Here is a 16,171-nt window from a genome sequence, read left to right as displayed (position 1 = left end):
CCAGATACTCTGTTTTTGAGATTCCCTATGCTATGCGAATTGGTTCCGGTGAGATCAGAGAGCATTTTTTTATTGCTTCCAGCTTATAAAATATGCACCAGAAATTTTTCAAATATTTATTTGAATCTGGAAAAATCCCTATACATATATTATATTCCCCTTGTACCCCTTCCAAATGCCTAAACACTTCAAAACCACATATCAAATTTCAGGGGTGGTTTAACGTTATTAATATTTTTCTATCTGCCAAGAAGAGGCTTACCCTCCCTGTGTTCATGGCTCTGAGATGCCCCCTGGGAGAAGAGGGCTTCTTCACCCTGGTGTCTACCCCTCCATTCTCACCCTACACCCTCACTCATCCTCAAAATATCCATAACTCCACACTGAGCCCTTCACAGAAGAGACATCTCGGATTTAAGCAGCCTCAGCCGTCTGGCAAGTCACGCCAGCCCTTTACGTTGCTGCACTTTCCCAGGCAGTCTAACTGCTTGCTTGTTCATTTCCTTTCTTCCTTTACCTCCTCTTCCTCTCTCCCTCCCACCCTCCCTTCTGCAACTGCTGTGGGAAAAGCACTATGCTAAGAAGTCCAAAGGTGAAGTTTTAATGAGAAATTGTACAAAAATCCCCAGAGTAGGAACAGGTTCTTACTTTACTGTCCCCAACTGCTAGTTTTTGTGCCTGAGTTGGTAGAGCTAACAGGGATGCAAATTGAAAGGCACGGGGAAGCCCAAAATGTTCCACCAGATACAGGTCCTAAAACTCAGCCGTAAGGAGGCCGTGAGTTCCATGCTCAGTTTCCCAGGACAGGCATTATTCAGCTCCCAGGAGCTGGTTTTAAGTCACGTCTTTTCTCAGGCTCTGCAGCTCAGGGCCTCAGACCAGCAACACTGGCCACACCTGGGAGCTCTTCCAGCAACGCAGGCTGTAGGCCCCACCACAGACCTACTGAAGCATCTGCGTTTTAACAAGATCCCTGGGAGACTCGTGCATGTCTTCAACTCTGCTGAGGAAATGAGAATTGAGGGTGTGGAATGCAGCCACGTTGGGTTGGGAGCTGCTATTCAAAAGGTAGAAAAGCCCCAGGAAGAGAATGTGGAACTGAGGTAGAAAAGATAAACATCACGTGCTTCAGATTTTGCCTTGGGTTGCCTCTGAAATGGAATCCAAATTGTGAAGTGTTCGTGATTGAATTTCCCATGAAGATAAAAAATATATACTTCCTCGAATATATTGTACAATATTTTGTGAACGTGTTCCTCAGAGACAAATACACCTACAGAAGAGTGCAAGGAGCTTGGTATACGGCTTGCTGACTCTTCACAGATGGAACACTCTCATATTTGGCATCCAGATCTAGAAACAGCACGCACCTAGAAGCCCCGTGCTCCCTTCCCGTCACCATAGCCCCTCCCTGACCCCCCGGCATGATTTCTTGGGTGTCTGTTTCCTTACTACATAGGTCTGGCTTCTTGCACTCACCATTATGCTTGTGAGCCTGTAGTTGTAGATCTGTCATTTTCTCTCTTCGTTGTGTGAAGATATCGCAGTTTATCCATTTTACTTTTCACGGCCATTTGGGTCATTTCTGCTTTGTGGCTGTTACATAGCGTGCCGTGATGGGCAGTCCATCTTTTGGCAGGCATATGGACTCACACAGTGCCTTGCTTTTAATAACTGTTTTCAAAATAACTTCAGCTTTCCTTGCTAACTCAGGGTCATCATTATGATGCTGAGTTTCATCCTGGGCTGTGGTGTAGCGTATCCCCAGGATTTGTGGGGATGGCAGTTCAGTTTGGCTTTTCGAGTTCCTGTGTGCATTTTCTGTTCTTGCTGTCAGGCTGCCAGGTGACGGTTTACTGTTGTCAGTTCTTCCTTCCTTCCTGGGTACCTTCGTTTACTGAAGACGCAGAAAGCAAACTGATCAGATGAATTAGAACTGTGTTCAGAACCCCTTTGAATGCATGTTACTCCTGTGCCAAGGAGGGGGCTCACAGGCCGCTGTTCGTTCTCTCCTGACTTTGTCTGCTTTTGTATTCTTCTCAGGGCCAGATGCCTGAGCTTCAAAGGGCTGGAGTGCTGCCGTCGTTTTGAACTTAATTTTTTTTTGGCGGTTTTATTCCTTTTCCATTTTTATTTATATTTTAACTCCTTGCCCCCTTTCGTCCATTTTGGAAGTTCCCCAAGGTAGACACTGTAGTTCTAATTGTCTTTGTAGAAATTATCCCATGCAGAAGAGGTCCAAGAGGGAGGGGATATAGGTATACACATAGCTGATTCACGTCATTGTACAGCAGAAACTAACACAACATTGTAAAGCAATTAGACTCCAAGAAAAAGAAAAGTAAGCACAAAACGTGGATTTATATTATCATGAATACCATGTGAGAAGTACGCACCTAGCCAAGAGTAGGCATGCTATTATGCTGAGATGAATCCACAGGAGTCTGGCAAGTCTCGCACCTGGGTCTTGGGCCCCAGACCAATAGTTGCTTATTGAAATTATTTTTAATGCTCTTTTCTTTGAAAAGAAATGCTACAAAAACTGTACGTGGAGGTAAACAGATACTGCTGCTTTGTGAGGTTCTCCTTGTCCACTCAGGCCGATTATTGTAATCACCTATTACCGCTCCTTCTTTAGTACCACCTATACAACAATCTGAATGAGATATTAACACAATAAAAAAGTCACATTCGATGTTTCATAGAAACATACAACAGTCCAGGGTACCAGTACAGAAAAACTGTAAATGTTTTAATGCAAGTATAGGACTTAAAGCAACCATTCAGCTTTTATTTCCATTTTGTTTAGTAGCTTTTAGGCCAGTTGTACACTCCAGAAGGGATGTTATCCACACCAGGTGAGAGAGGGCAGCTTATACCCCAGGGAAGCAGAACTGGAAACAAGGGCAAAATAAAGGTTTCAGATGAAAAATGTAAACTGAAATAAATGTAAATACACAGTTGACTGAAATTGCTTTTTCATTATCTGATGAACCAGCGAATTAAGATGATGACTCGAGAAAAGACCGGTTTCTCTTTTCTTGGCTCTCCAGAGGGGTTGAGGTCAGATTCCTTCAGGAGATAGTGTTTGCAAATCTGCAGGTTGGTTGCTCTTCCAGTGGACTGTGGCTCTGGGAGCACAGAAGTGGACTAGTTTTCAGGGCAGCTGATTCTGGTATAATGTGGAAAAGTCAGATTTTAATAGCTTTTTTTGGCTACCTTCTTTTTTAAATCAGATTCCAGAAAATCACCCTTTGGTTCTTCAGAAAATCAAAGGAAAAAGTAATTAAACTTCCCTGCAGGTTGCTAGGGAAGCAATGAAGTGCAAAGTTGATGAGCAGTGGAGTGTATCTCAGGAAACTTCCATCTTGTGGAAAATGTACCCTAGGCATCGTTGAATGAGACCAAGAACCTCTCAAAGGGTTTTAACTGTTGAAATGTCAAAATTAAAGATGTCAACATTTTATTTTAGAGGGGAAGTGTGTTCAAGAAAATTTGTAAGAAAATCTCTACAACTAATTTTGCGTTATTTTGATTTTTTTTTGTCCATCTCTGCATAAACAGAGAGACTGGAAAACCATTATTGGTTTTTGATGGTTAGGTAGCAAGGTAGGTAGGTAAAAGTCAATGATTCTTAAAAGTAGATTAAAATTTTTTCTGTGGTGTTTTTGTACCGTAACTAAACAAACACTACATGTTTGTTTTAAGTTAAAAATAAACTTAAAACTTAAAAATAGTTTTAAGATAGTTCAAAGATGTCATAGAAAAGAAATTCTCATTTAACTACATGATTATCAGGGCTAACTCTTATAACCTTTCAGAAAGACTTTTAAGAAGGCCAGAGCAGGTTGTGTACAATCTCCAACAGATTTCCTTGCCAGTATCATGTATACTCAAGCATAAGGTCGAGATTTAACTGTTGAAGACAATGTGACTGTAGCTTATGTACCTAACAGTTATCCTTTCATGATATCAATAATAATTTAGAGTTAAATGCCAGTCATTCAATAGTTAGTAGCAGTTATTCAATATATATTAAATACGAATTCAAGAAGTAAGTTTACTTAAAAAACTAAAAATAGAGCTACCATATGACCCAGCAATCCCACTACTGAGCATATACCCTGAGAAAACCATAATTCAAAAAGAGTCATGTACCACAATGTTCACTGCAGCACTGTTTACAATAGCCAGGACATGGAAGCAACCTAAATGTCCATCAACAGATGAATGGATAAAGAAGATGTGGCACACGTATACAGTGGAATATTACTCAGCCATAGAAAGAAACGAAATTGAGTTAGTTGTAGTGAGGTGGATGGACCTAGAGTCTGTCCTGCAGACTGAAGTAAGTCAGAAAGACAAAAACAAATACCGTATGCTAACACATATATATGGAATCTAAAAAAAAAGGGTTCTGATGAACCTAGGGGCAGGACAGGAATAAAGACGCAGACGTAGAGAATGGACTTGAGGACATGGGGAGGGGGAAGGGTAAGCTGGGATGAAGTGAGAGAGTAGCGTTGGCATACATACACTACCAAATGTAAAATAGATAGCTAGTAGGAAGCAGCTGCATAGCACAGGGAAATCAGCTCGATGCTTTGTGACCACCTAGAGGGGCGGGAGGGAGACACAAAAGGGAGGAGATATGGGGATATATGTATATGTATAGCTGATTCACTTTGTTATACAGCAGAAACTAACACAACATTGTAAAGCAATTAGACTCCAATAAAGAAGTTAAATTTTAAAAAAAGTTTACTGCTGAGTGAACAGATAGAATTCACTTATATCCCAGAATATGCTCATTTTAGGAGAGAAAATGAGTTCTTTGCTGGTACTCATGTTTCTGTGGTATATAGTAAGAAGTCTTTGGGAGATTTTAGAAAGACAAGCAAATCCTCATCTTCTGTAGAAGCTGGTGATGGGTTATCTATATAATGCAATATTTTAATAAGTCCATGTTGATCTTCATAAAATCATGTGATTTAATTTGTTTTTAGAACTCACATATATAATAATATCTATAAACTTAAACATTATTTTGTTTAAAATGCATCCTAATTTATTATTGAAATATATTTAGGATTCACCATATTGTTTTAGCCATTTAGCTTGGATGGAGTTCTGATTTCAGCATCCTCAACCCACAAATACACAAATCTGAAGTGGAAGAAAAGGAAGGGGTCTCTGTGTATCAGAAATATTAGTTAGAAATCCCCACGGGACATTTTCTCCAGTTGACGATTTTTGACTCTCTTCAGCTTTCTTAGTGTATGTTATATAGCAAATATTGGCTGCTTCCCTGTTGGAAACAGTGTGAAAGGAGAAAGGGGAAAATTAAATCAAGGCAAAAGGCAGCCAGCAGGTTGAAGAGGAGTGTATGCCCTTGCATGTAGATTTGAGATGCAACCTGGTGTGCTTCTAGAATCTCTCCTTTCTCACTGTGTTGTGAAGGGAATTGACCCTTTTCAGCTTGGCAGTCAGATATACCAGCTTGTCTCCTTCCTGACCCTGTGCCCAGCAAGGCTCATCTGCTCCCTGCTCACCACTGTCTTCTTTACCCTCCGTGAGGCCGAGTCCTTAGCCTGCCTCAGATCCAGTACAAAGCTCCACCTTCTCCACTCCACCCCGCACTGTGTCCGCCTTCCCTAGGCTACGGCCTCATTCATTCATAATGCAGGATCTGTTGCTGGTCAGATCTCTGGGTGCTGCAAGGGATGTGGAGACTGATAGGGTAACTGGGAAGATAAAACATCCACAAAAAACTCAGTACATAGAGCTTCAGATGAAATGTGGCATGGGAAGGATTTCTTGTGGTTGAATCATTCAGAGCAGGCTTCATGGAAGAGGCAACTTTTGAGAGAGGCTTGACTGATGTGCAGAGTTTGATTTCTAGATAGGAGTTACAGAAAGTTTTGGTTTTATCAGAGAGTAAGATTAAAATATTCTTTGACTGGGGAGAAATAAAGCTGTTTCCCAACTCTTTTCAGTCTCAAAAATTGAAAAAAAAAGTTAAGGAATGGTATAATTTGAAATCAACCAAGATAACATATTTGTCTCCTTTTTTGAAAATTTATGTATTGTGTGTTGGGCACTGTGCAAAATATTTGAGGACAGTGAGCACCTAAGAGTGTTTAGAAGATGGGACGTTTGAAGGAAATGAGATAGGAAAGTAGAGTGGCTGTAAAATTGGTTCTCCAAACCAGAATTTTCCTATGAATGAAATGAGAACTAATATACTTAAAATTATCTAATATTATTGAAATATTATTTTGTCTGAAAAATTGCTTTTATTATATATGTGGTCCTATAAAACAGTTCTATATAAAATCTTTTTAATAAATAAAAATAAAGTTATTTCTAAAATATATAAAAATTTTTAGGTACATTAGTGCAAAGAAAATCTTTTAATAAATATGTGAACATTTAAAAATTGCAAAGCAGAGTAGTTTTGGAAAATATTTAAGTATTTTAATCTGTTGCTTATTCATTTATCTCTGATACTTTTTTGAAGAATATATATTTTTTCCAATGTGGTCTTATTATGCTTTTTTCCTCCATAAAATTGCTTGTAATCTTTGGAGTTACATTTTATGATTATTAAATTTGAAATTGTTGACATCAGCAATTGACTTTTCTCTGTGGGTCATGTTTTTAATTAAGAAAATTATTCTGTGTACAAGGGCTGAAGAGCACTTCAAGAGCAAATTCTGTGATAAGCTTAGAGCAGATTCTACTAAACAGGATATTCTCAATTTTTTTTTTGGTACGGACATGTATGAATATCGACTTTTGTAAATAGTTCAGCGCTTGATTGTCCCAAGTTCTGTTTTTGCCTCCCTTCAAAGTACTTTCTTTGACAAATACTTTGACAAGTTTCTTAGCTTTTATAAGACAAGACTTGTCAAATAAATTGTCTCCATTTATGACTCTTTTGAATGTTTTCCCATACTTAGATGCTTCAAAATTGTAGGCCTTTTCAACTTTGTTTTATTTTGGTACAGAATATAAATATAAAAGATGTAGATGCTGATGCTTCTTCAGGAGATTTGTGTCTTCTGGTTCACGTGGTTAATGATATCACTCTAATTCACTCTAGTGGAGGATAAATGCTGACAAACTTTTTTTTAATAAGCCTATTTTTAAAGAATGTTGTCAGGTTTACAGAAAAATTGTGAAGATGGTACAGAGAGTTCCTATATAACCTGCACCCACTTTCCCTCATTTATGACATTTTGCATTGGTGTAGTAATTTGTTAAAATGAATGAAATGATATTGATATATTATTAGTAATTAAATTCTATACTTTATTCAGATTTCCTCAGTTTTTCCCTAATATCCTTTTTTTGGTTCCATCGTTCCAGCAGGACACCACATTATACTTAGTTGTCATGTCTCCTGAGGCTCCTCTTGGCTGTGACAGTTAAGTATTTCAAGCAAGTTACACGGTTATCACCATCATTCTTGAGGAAAGGAAATTTGGTACTGAACTTTTTATTAAGCATGCATCTTTGTCTGTCTTGTGGAGTCATTGCTGCTAAAAGGATTTACTGCAAAATGTAAAAGCATTACCATCCAGTAAAATAACTGGTTATACATTTAAACCACACTAAAAATGGTTAAATCACAGTAGCGAAAACATTCTAGTTACTTTCTGTTGCTCTGTGGCAGGACTCTCCAACTTGTGTTTTTGGTACCTATTTCCTGTACACTGTGCCTGTAATTTCCTAATTTCCCACTGATGTGGCCAAATGGCTGCCCGGCAGCACTGTGCATCTATCTGCGGGTAGCAGCACAACTGGCTGGTTTTCCAGGTGGCCCGCAGGTCAGACCCCTCCATCTTTCTGCATCACCATCGAGACCCGTAGGAGTTATCTGTCTCCAGCTTCTCTTGTCCAAGCTTAATTTGTTTTATCAGTGAGTATGTTTCCTGCTCCTGAAAAGAAAGTCTTAGTTACATTGTGTCTAGAGAGAGTCAGGAAAGGAGAGATGGGTTTATCACTGATTGTCTTCTGATTTAGCAGCACATTAGTGAGAAGTCTTTTCACTGCACAAATGTATCAACGCTACGTTCACCTTCAGGTGAACGCTGAAGGTAAAAAGCGCACATCCACTGACTCACCCTGGCTTATTTTAATGCAGCTGTTAATAACTTTAATGCTTAAGAAAACCTTTAATGTATAGTTAGTACACAGTTTAATAACAGTTACTACCTGTTAATGCAACTTTTTGATTACAGAAAAGGGGAAATTCTGGATAAATGCTAAAGGACAACAGGCTTAAATTGGAATTGTTCCTGGCAAACCTGGGAAGGTGATAGATGTCGTCTAAAGGGAAAATTTAGCATAGAAACTGATATGGCACTCTTTATTTTCTCCCCAACCCCTATCTTTCCTGCCCAAATAAAAATTTTCAGTGAAAAATAACTATAATACACATAGTTGCACTAACATTACTAGATTAAATGCCTACATTTAACTTGACTCAAGGTAAATTGATAGGAATATTGGGAGAGTGAATGTGCATTATAAGGTAAGAAAGACACATATTCCCACATATACCTGCCCACTGTCTACAATATAAGCACATTGATAATGTGATGCCCATAAATGAAAAAATTTGATATGGACCTAGGGACAGGGTGAGAGCAAAGGCCTGTGTGTTCCTGGGTACAGAAGGGTTAGGTCTGCATTGCCCCATCCCCATTCCTGTGCTCAGGGCCCAAAGTAAGGCCCATTTGGCCCTCTGCCTGTTTGTGTAAATAGTTTTAGTGGAGCACAACCAAGCTCATTTGTTGATTGTTGTCTATGGCTGCTTTCATGCTACAATGGCAGAGTTAAGTAGTTGCAACAGAGATGGTAAGTATTTTATATCTGGTGCTTTAAAGAAAAGGTTTACTGACCCCTGGACTATATAAGCTTTGCAGACTGACCTCGAGCGTGACCCAACTCTCACTTTTCAGTTTCCGCTGCCCTGGCCCCATAAGACAACATTTCAGTCCAAGGGGCTTCCACACCACACGGCTTTCTTCCTTTCGGCCCTTTTCCAGTACACAACATAGAAGCAGACAGGAGATAACCACCTACTTCTCTCTAACTCATTGGGGTAGAGGAGTCGAGAGGAAGCGTGACAATGGCTAATGTTTATCAATTACCTACAGCATTCCTTGCACTGTTGTCTGTGCTCCAGTTGGGTTAATCCTCACATTTCATGGTAGGTTCAAGTACTATGCCCACTTTATAACTGAGGAAACTGGAGCTCAAGAGGTTAAGTGTTTCTCACAAGGCCCAGGATGTGCTGAGGAAGCATGTGAATTTAGCCAGGCCGTTACACTTACCCCGTGCACTCCTCCTTCCTGGCTTCAGGAGCCCTCCGCTGTTTCGAGTGTGCCGTCCTTAAACCTTCAGCACAGTACCTCTTGCTGGCTCTGTCTTCCTCCCTCCATTGGCAAACTCCCAGTAACTAAATTTCAGTGATTTTAAATAGGAAGCAATTTGCAATTTGAAATGTTTCTAGACTTTGCATAAATCTAGTTAACGTGCTCACCTTCCAGGAAGTTTCCATTTTAAAACCTTTTGGGAAATGTTTCCCAAATAAGTACTTAGGCAAGTAAAATATTTTTTCAGGGTGACGGGAATCCAGGAGGAATTTTACCCGCAGGAGATGTATTCGGGCTGGGGGTCCTGGAGTAGGCAGCAGTGGTTGGTTACCTGAACTAGATCATCCTCTGACTCAGCAGCAGCAAAACAGCTGAGAAAAGCCCAGGCCACTGGATTGGTTGTGTTTCCCAGTCTGTGGGGTAGTGGGACCAGGTTGAATAAACCATTGTTTGTTTTTTCTAGAAGGGAGAGCCAGATCACCATTCTGTAACTGAGTTAATGAAGAGCAAAACCTGTTGTGAGAAACAGGCGGCCAGTGTGAGGCTGTTAGTGGGCTGAGGTACATCCTGTCTGGAGAGCAAGACTTGAACCTCCAAAAGAGAACTGATGCTGCCCTGTTCTAGCAGCACAGCTGGATTTTGGCTGTTGGAATTTATTTTCCAGTTAGTTGAGGTTTATTCTGAAAGTATGTGTACTATGTAATAAGAGTACACTTTGAAATCATTCATTTTCTCTTAACTTGTAAGGGGGAAATAGGCTAAGCCTTTCCCCCTCAACTGACTAAATGACAGTATGGTTTGTTCAGGGCAGCTAAAAAGATCAGTTGGTGTCACCTGAATAGGAATATACTCATTATCCTTATTCCCAAAGAGAAATAAACTATCAGATTTTAAAAAGACTTTATTTTTTTAGAGCAGTTTTAAGTTCACAGCAAAATTAAGAGGAAGGTACACAGATTTCCTATACACCCCCTGCTCCCATACATGCACGGCCTCCCCATATCAACAGCTCCCACCAGAGTGGTACCTTTGTTCAAATTGATGAACCTACATTTTCACATCATTATCACCCCAATTCCTTACTTTACGTTAGGGTTCACTCTTGCTGTTGTATGTTCTGTGGATTTGGACAAACGTACACTGATATGTAGCCATCATTATAGTATCATGCGAAGTATTTCACTGCCTTAAAACTCCTCTGTGCTCCGCCTGTTCATCCCTCCCCTCCAACCACCGGCAACCAATGATATTTTTACTGTCTCCAAGTGTTTCCTTTTCCAGAATGTCATGTAGTTGGAATCATAAAGTATGTAGTCTTTTCAGATTGGCTTCTTTTTCTTAGTAATATGCATTTAAAGTTCCTCCACGCCTTTTCATGGCTTGATAGCATATTTCTTTCTAGTGCTGAAAAATACTCCATTGTCTAGATGCTGAATAATATTCCATTGTCTGGATGTGCCACAGTTTATTAAAATCCATTCATCTACTAAGGGACATCTTGGTCACTTCCAAGTTTTGGCAATTATGAATAAATCTGCTATAAACATCTGTGTGGACATAAGTTTTCATCTCCTTTGGGCAAATACCAAGGAACACAATTTCTGGATCATATGGTAAAAGAATGCTTAGTTTTATTAAAATTTGCCAAACTGTCTTCAAAGTGGCTGTACTATTTTGCATGCCCAGTAGCAATGAATGAGAGTTCCTGTTGCTCCACATCCTCAGTAGCATTTAGTGTTGTCAGTGATCTGGATTTTCGCCATTGTAATAGGTGTGTAGTGATAGTTTGTTGTTGTTTTAATTTATATTTCCCTGATGACATATGATGTAGACTCTATTTTTTCATTAATTTTTATTGGAGTATAGTTGCTTTTTAAATTAATTTTTATAGAGTATCCTTTTTATGCTTACTTGCCATCTGTATATCTTCTTTGGTGAGGTGTCAGTTAAGGTCTTTGACCAACTTTGTAATCAGGTTGTTTTTCTTACTGTTAAGTTTTAAGAGTTCTTTTTATATTTTGGATGACAGTCCTTTATCAGATGTGTCTTTTGCAAATATTTTCTCCCGGTCTATGGCTTATCCTCTCATTCTCTTGACATTGTCTTTTGCAGAGCAGTTTTTAATTTTAATAAAGACTAGGTTATCAATTATGTCTTTCATGGATCATGCCTTTGCTGGTGTATCTAATATGGCATCGCCCTATCTGAGGCCATCTAGGTTTTCTCCTAGGCTTATCTTCTAGAAGTATGATAACTTTGCATTTTACATTCATATCTGTGATCCACTTTGAGTTAGTTTTTATGAAGGGTGTAAGATCTGTGTCTAGGTTCATTATTTTGCCATGTGGATGTCCAGTTGTACCAGCACCATTTGTTGAAAGACTGTCTTTGCTTCATTGTGTTGTCCTTGGTCCTTTGTCAATGACTATATTTATGTAGGTCTATTTCTGGGCTCTCTATTCTGTTTCATTGATCTGTCTATATGATAAGATTTTAGTTGTCTATAATTTTACACATTCTATAATAAAGGAAAGTAGAAGCTAGTGAAAACTCCTGAAGTCCCACATTTCTGGATTAAATTACAGTAGACTTAGATTTACCTTCCTATCTGCAAACCTGTTTCAAAATCCTTCGCTTAATTCTCTGCTGCAGCCAAAACTTTGAGAAGTTGAGAATGGTTAAGATGTACACTTGATCATGTTGTCTCTTCCTTTAAACCTTTCAGTGCCTTACCACCCTCTCAGAATAATTGCCCCTCTCCCATGTCTTTACCGTGCTTTCAGGCTCTGTGCAGTCATCTGGCTCTTGCTAACTTCTCCCCCAATCTGATGCTGCTGGTCCCTCCCCCACTCTAAGCTCCTCAGCCTCACCAGCTTCTTCCATTTACAGGAACTGCTGCTGGCCCCTCCCCTGCCCTCAAACCCCTCAACCTATGGTTATTGGTTCCTGGAACAGGCCACCCCCACCCCACTTCTGCCTAGTTGGCATCTACTCATCTTTCAGGTCATCATACTGCAAGGCTTGGTCATGTTCACCTGCTCTATGCTGTCAAAGCATCTTGTACTTAATCTTCATGGTGAGCCTAATGAGGGAAGGTACTCAGTATGTTTCTTAGCATTTTATTTCCAGGATCTAACATAGTGCCCTTTGGATTGCCTGGATATTTAATTTCCCATGCTCAGATGTTAGGGTCATAGTGTCAGTTTTCTTCCAGCCATCCCTAGTGTAGGATGATGTAGACATTGAATACTACTTGCTTTTGTCCACAGAGAACCATTTAGGGTTTTAGATCTACGTAACTTACAATTTGAATAAATTGGTTAGCTCTCTATTTCAGTGCTTAAAGCAGCAAGACTTTGAATCTAAGGTCCAATTTTCCTACCAACCTTACTGGGTCACCGTGTTCTTTAGCCTGGAATGATGTTGTCGTCTGCACTTGACTATTTCCCAGAGCTGTCCTGAGACCTGAGGTGTCCAGGCATTCTAAATACTGGCCTTACTACATTACAAATGCATAACCATAGATAAATATGTGCTCTTCTAAGTAAAATGTAAATCCTGTGGAAGTGTGTGACATTTAAAATTTTTACCAATCTTAATTATACCTATTTTTTTCCTCCTAAATTCAGGTAATTTATCTCTCAGCTTCAGTGGGAATATTTGCAATTTACAATGCTTATTTCCCAGGGATCATTTAAAATTTTTAAATTGTGAATCTTTCATCAGCAGTTTGCCATTATCACTGTCTTTCTTGTAATTTATTGAACAAAACGATAAAAAGGCTCAGATCTAAAACCAGTCGGTAATCCAGGGTGTGTCTTTCTCATTTCATTTGATCTCTTTCCTTAAGATATAAATTAGATTATTTTTAGCCTGAGTGGCTCTCTCCGAACAGAAGCAGAGACTGTTTTTCATCTTGGCTGACTAACGTGCATGACCTGACCCTTAATCTTTACCCAGTATTTGTCTGGTACACCTGTAAACAGGTTTGCATGGTATTTGTGAATCCAAGCATAGTTGTCTTATATGAGGCCCTGGACTTAAGTCTTGTCACTACCGGGCACCCTTTTCCGCACCCAGAGGCACCACCCTGGGTGAGGGTCAGGAGTAAACAGAGCTGTGTGTGCAGCATTGTGTGGTCTGCTTGTTTAACGTTTGACGTCAGGAGCAAGGACACTGGGAGAGACTGGTGACTCCTGTAATCTCGGGAGCAGAACAAAAAGACTGTCTTGGTACCAAGTAATGGCACCCAGTCTGTTGAGCTGAAGAATCCATAGGTGTTTAGCTGCCTGTACAGGGCACAGCATTTAAATCTTACATAGAGGGACCACGTATTATCTTGTTAAGATAAAGTAGTGTTTGTTTTTGTTTTGTTTTTTGCATCAGGTATGAAAATTGTTTGTTTTTGTTTTGTTTTTTGCATCAGGGGACAGCACTGCAGTCTCTAGGCATAATCCAGATGCTTCTCTAGTTTCACAGATAAGGACTGAATGAACCAAGCAGACAAAAGGAGGGGAAAAAGGGAGTGTGCCTCACTGTGTACAGTAGTGCTTTCCCCAAATAGCTTTAGGTAAATAAGAATTGATCAGATTATCTCATCTTAATCTTAGTTGTGCTTTCATTCGTTAAAGGAGTCCCTTTGTAATGTAGATGGTGCTTGTAGCAATACTACCTATCCTCTAAAATAATTTTCAAAAAATCTTGGTACATCAAAGTTTTTTAAATGGAGACAAGCACTTGGGACCCCTGAAAAGCAGATTAGCACTTACTTTTGGTATAAAGAGCTAGTTCCTCTGGAGAATTGGAATCCTAGCTCTGATACCAGAATGATACTTACCTCTCTTGACCTCAGTTTTCTCTGTGGTAAATAGGATACTAGTGATAACTTCTTCATAAGGCTGTTGTCAGGATTAAGTGAATAGTACATTTAAAAGCTGAGATCACTGCTGGGACTGCATATGTAAGGTGCTTAATAAATGTCTGCTTCACTATATGAATGCTTCAGAATAGGCTTTTATTCCCTTGAAAGAGAATGGATGGTGGCAGTAAAGACTCACCCTGGTCATAGAAGTTTTATTATTTATTTAATATGAAGCTATCAAGGAAGGAGTTAAGAAAGTAATTTAATCTGGAAGGTGATGATTAAAAAAACAAGTTAGGAAAGTATGACGCCAACTTTTTAAGTTCAAGTTGAGTTTTACAAAGAACTTCCAAGCCTTAGGCTCTACAAAATACAAACATTTCTTTCTCTCATATCGGGAAGATTGATGTGGTCAGGCATCCTTCCCAAGCAGTTTCCCTCCGTGTGGTGATCCAAACATATTTCATCACATGGTTTCACCATATTGGAGTTTTTCACTTTGGCCATGAGGATGAGGAAATGAGGAGGGAGACAGAGAAGGGGAGGGCAGGGGGGAGAGGGGAGAAACAGAGAGAGAGAGAAATAGATATGAGAGAGGGATAATGAGAATGCATAAGAGCTGAGGATCTTACAAAGGATTTTAGGGGCCAAACATGGAAGTGGCAAACACATCATTTCTGCTCCCATTCCATTGGCCACAATTAGTCACATGGCTCCAACCTGCCTGCCCAGGGTTCTGAGGAGTCAGTTCTCCCCTGTGTGCCCTATGAAAAGAAGCAGCATAGATGAGTATCCAGCTAGTCTCTGACACAACAGTTACCCATGTAATTTATTTCCTGCTAGTGGCAGACATTTTCTATAATTAATCTATTTGTACACTTCACTGTAAACTATTCCTGAAATTCTGTGTAATACCAGGACCAGCAAAGGACTCAAGAGAATTTACAGTCATTATGTTCTTCTCTTATTTTAGAAATTTTCAGAAATTCAGGGAATTTTCAGAGACATCTACTTCTGAACATTATATTGCTGTGCAGTTAGCCAAGAAACAAGGACTCTTGGTGACAGTATCTTAATGGCAATCCTTGACAGGCAGGTCCCTATTAACAAGAAAGTTTTTATGCTTTGTAAACTGCTGATGGTCAGTAAATGACAAAAGGCAAGGAAGTTAATGATCCTGTTGTACATTGAAATTACATGGGACAATGTAAGAGTAGAGATTTTTTTTTTTTTTTTTTTGCTGCTCCTTAATAAATATGGCTTACTACTGTAGCCAATATTTGTACTCAGCTCTGACAGGAAGGATGATGGCAACTTTCTGTGTCTTATATCACCAAATAAAGTGACTTGTTCCTGCAGGTTTATTAATAATATTTCAGTTGAGCAGTTCTTTTCAATCATAATTGGCCTCTGCACACATCGAGCAGTTTATTTTTTTTTTATTTTTTTGCGGTACACAGGCCTCTCACTGTTGTGGCCTCTCCCATTGCGGAGCACAGGCTCCGGACGCGAAGGCTCAGCGGCCATGGCTCACGGGCCCAGCCGCTCCGCGGCATGTGGGATCTTCCCGGACCGGGGCACGAACCCGTGTCCCCAGCATCGGCAGGCAGACTCTCAACCACTGCGCCACCAGGGAAGCCCCGAGCAGTTCATTTCTAAGAGAAAAGCTGGGAGAGTTTATAGCTACGTGGACACACCTCAGGGCCATGCCTAAATAAGCTTTGGGTTAATATATACCTTACATTTTGAAGTGTTTCATAGTTCTGTGTAATGATTTTGAATCCCATTTCTTCTGCCAAGGTTCAGATGTTTACCACCACTGGGAAGCAATATAATGTAATGGTTGACCGTGTGATCTGCAGTATCAGACTGAGTTTTGAATCCCAATTCTGCCATTCAGTCACTATGTGACCTTGGAAATTTT

At 39.7% G+C, this 16,171-nt stretch overlaps 1 protein-coding gene across 1 annotated transcript in view; it reads left to right on the top strand.

Moving 5' to 3' along the window:
• Positions 1-16,171, top strand: part of RASEF (RAS and EF-hand domain containing) — a 69,111-nt gene that overhangs the window by 12,764 nt on the left and 40,176 nt on the right. The window lies entirely within an intron of this gene.

Source organism: Delphinus delphis, chromosome 6 (genome assembly GCF_949987515.2).
Source record: "Delphinus delphis chromosome 6, mDelDel1.2, whole genome shotgun sequence".
Lineage (NCBI taxonomy): Eukaryota > Metazoa > Chordata > Mammalia > Artiodactyla > Delphinidae > Delphinus > Delphinus delphis.
Note: the sequence above shows the minus strand (reverse complement) of the source record. Positions and strands in the feature narration are given on the sequence as shown.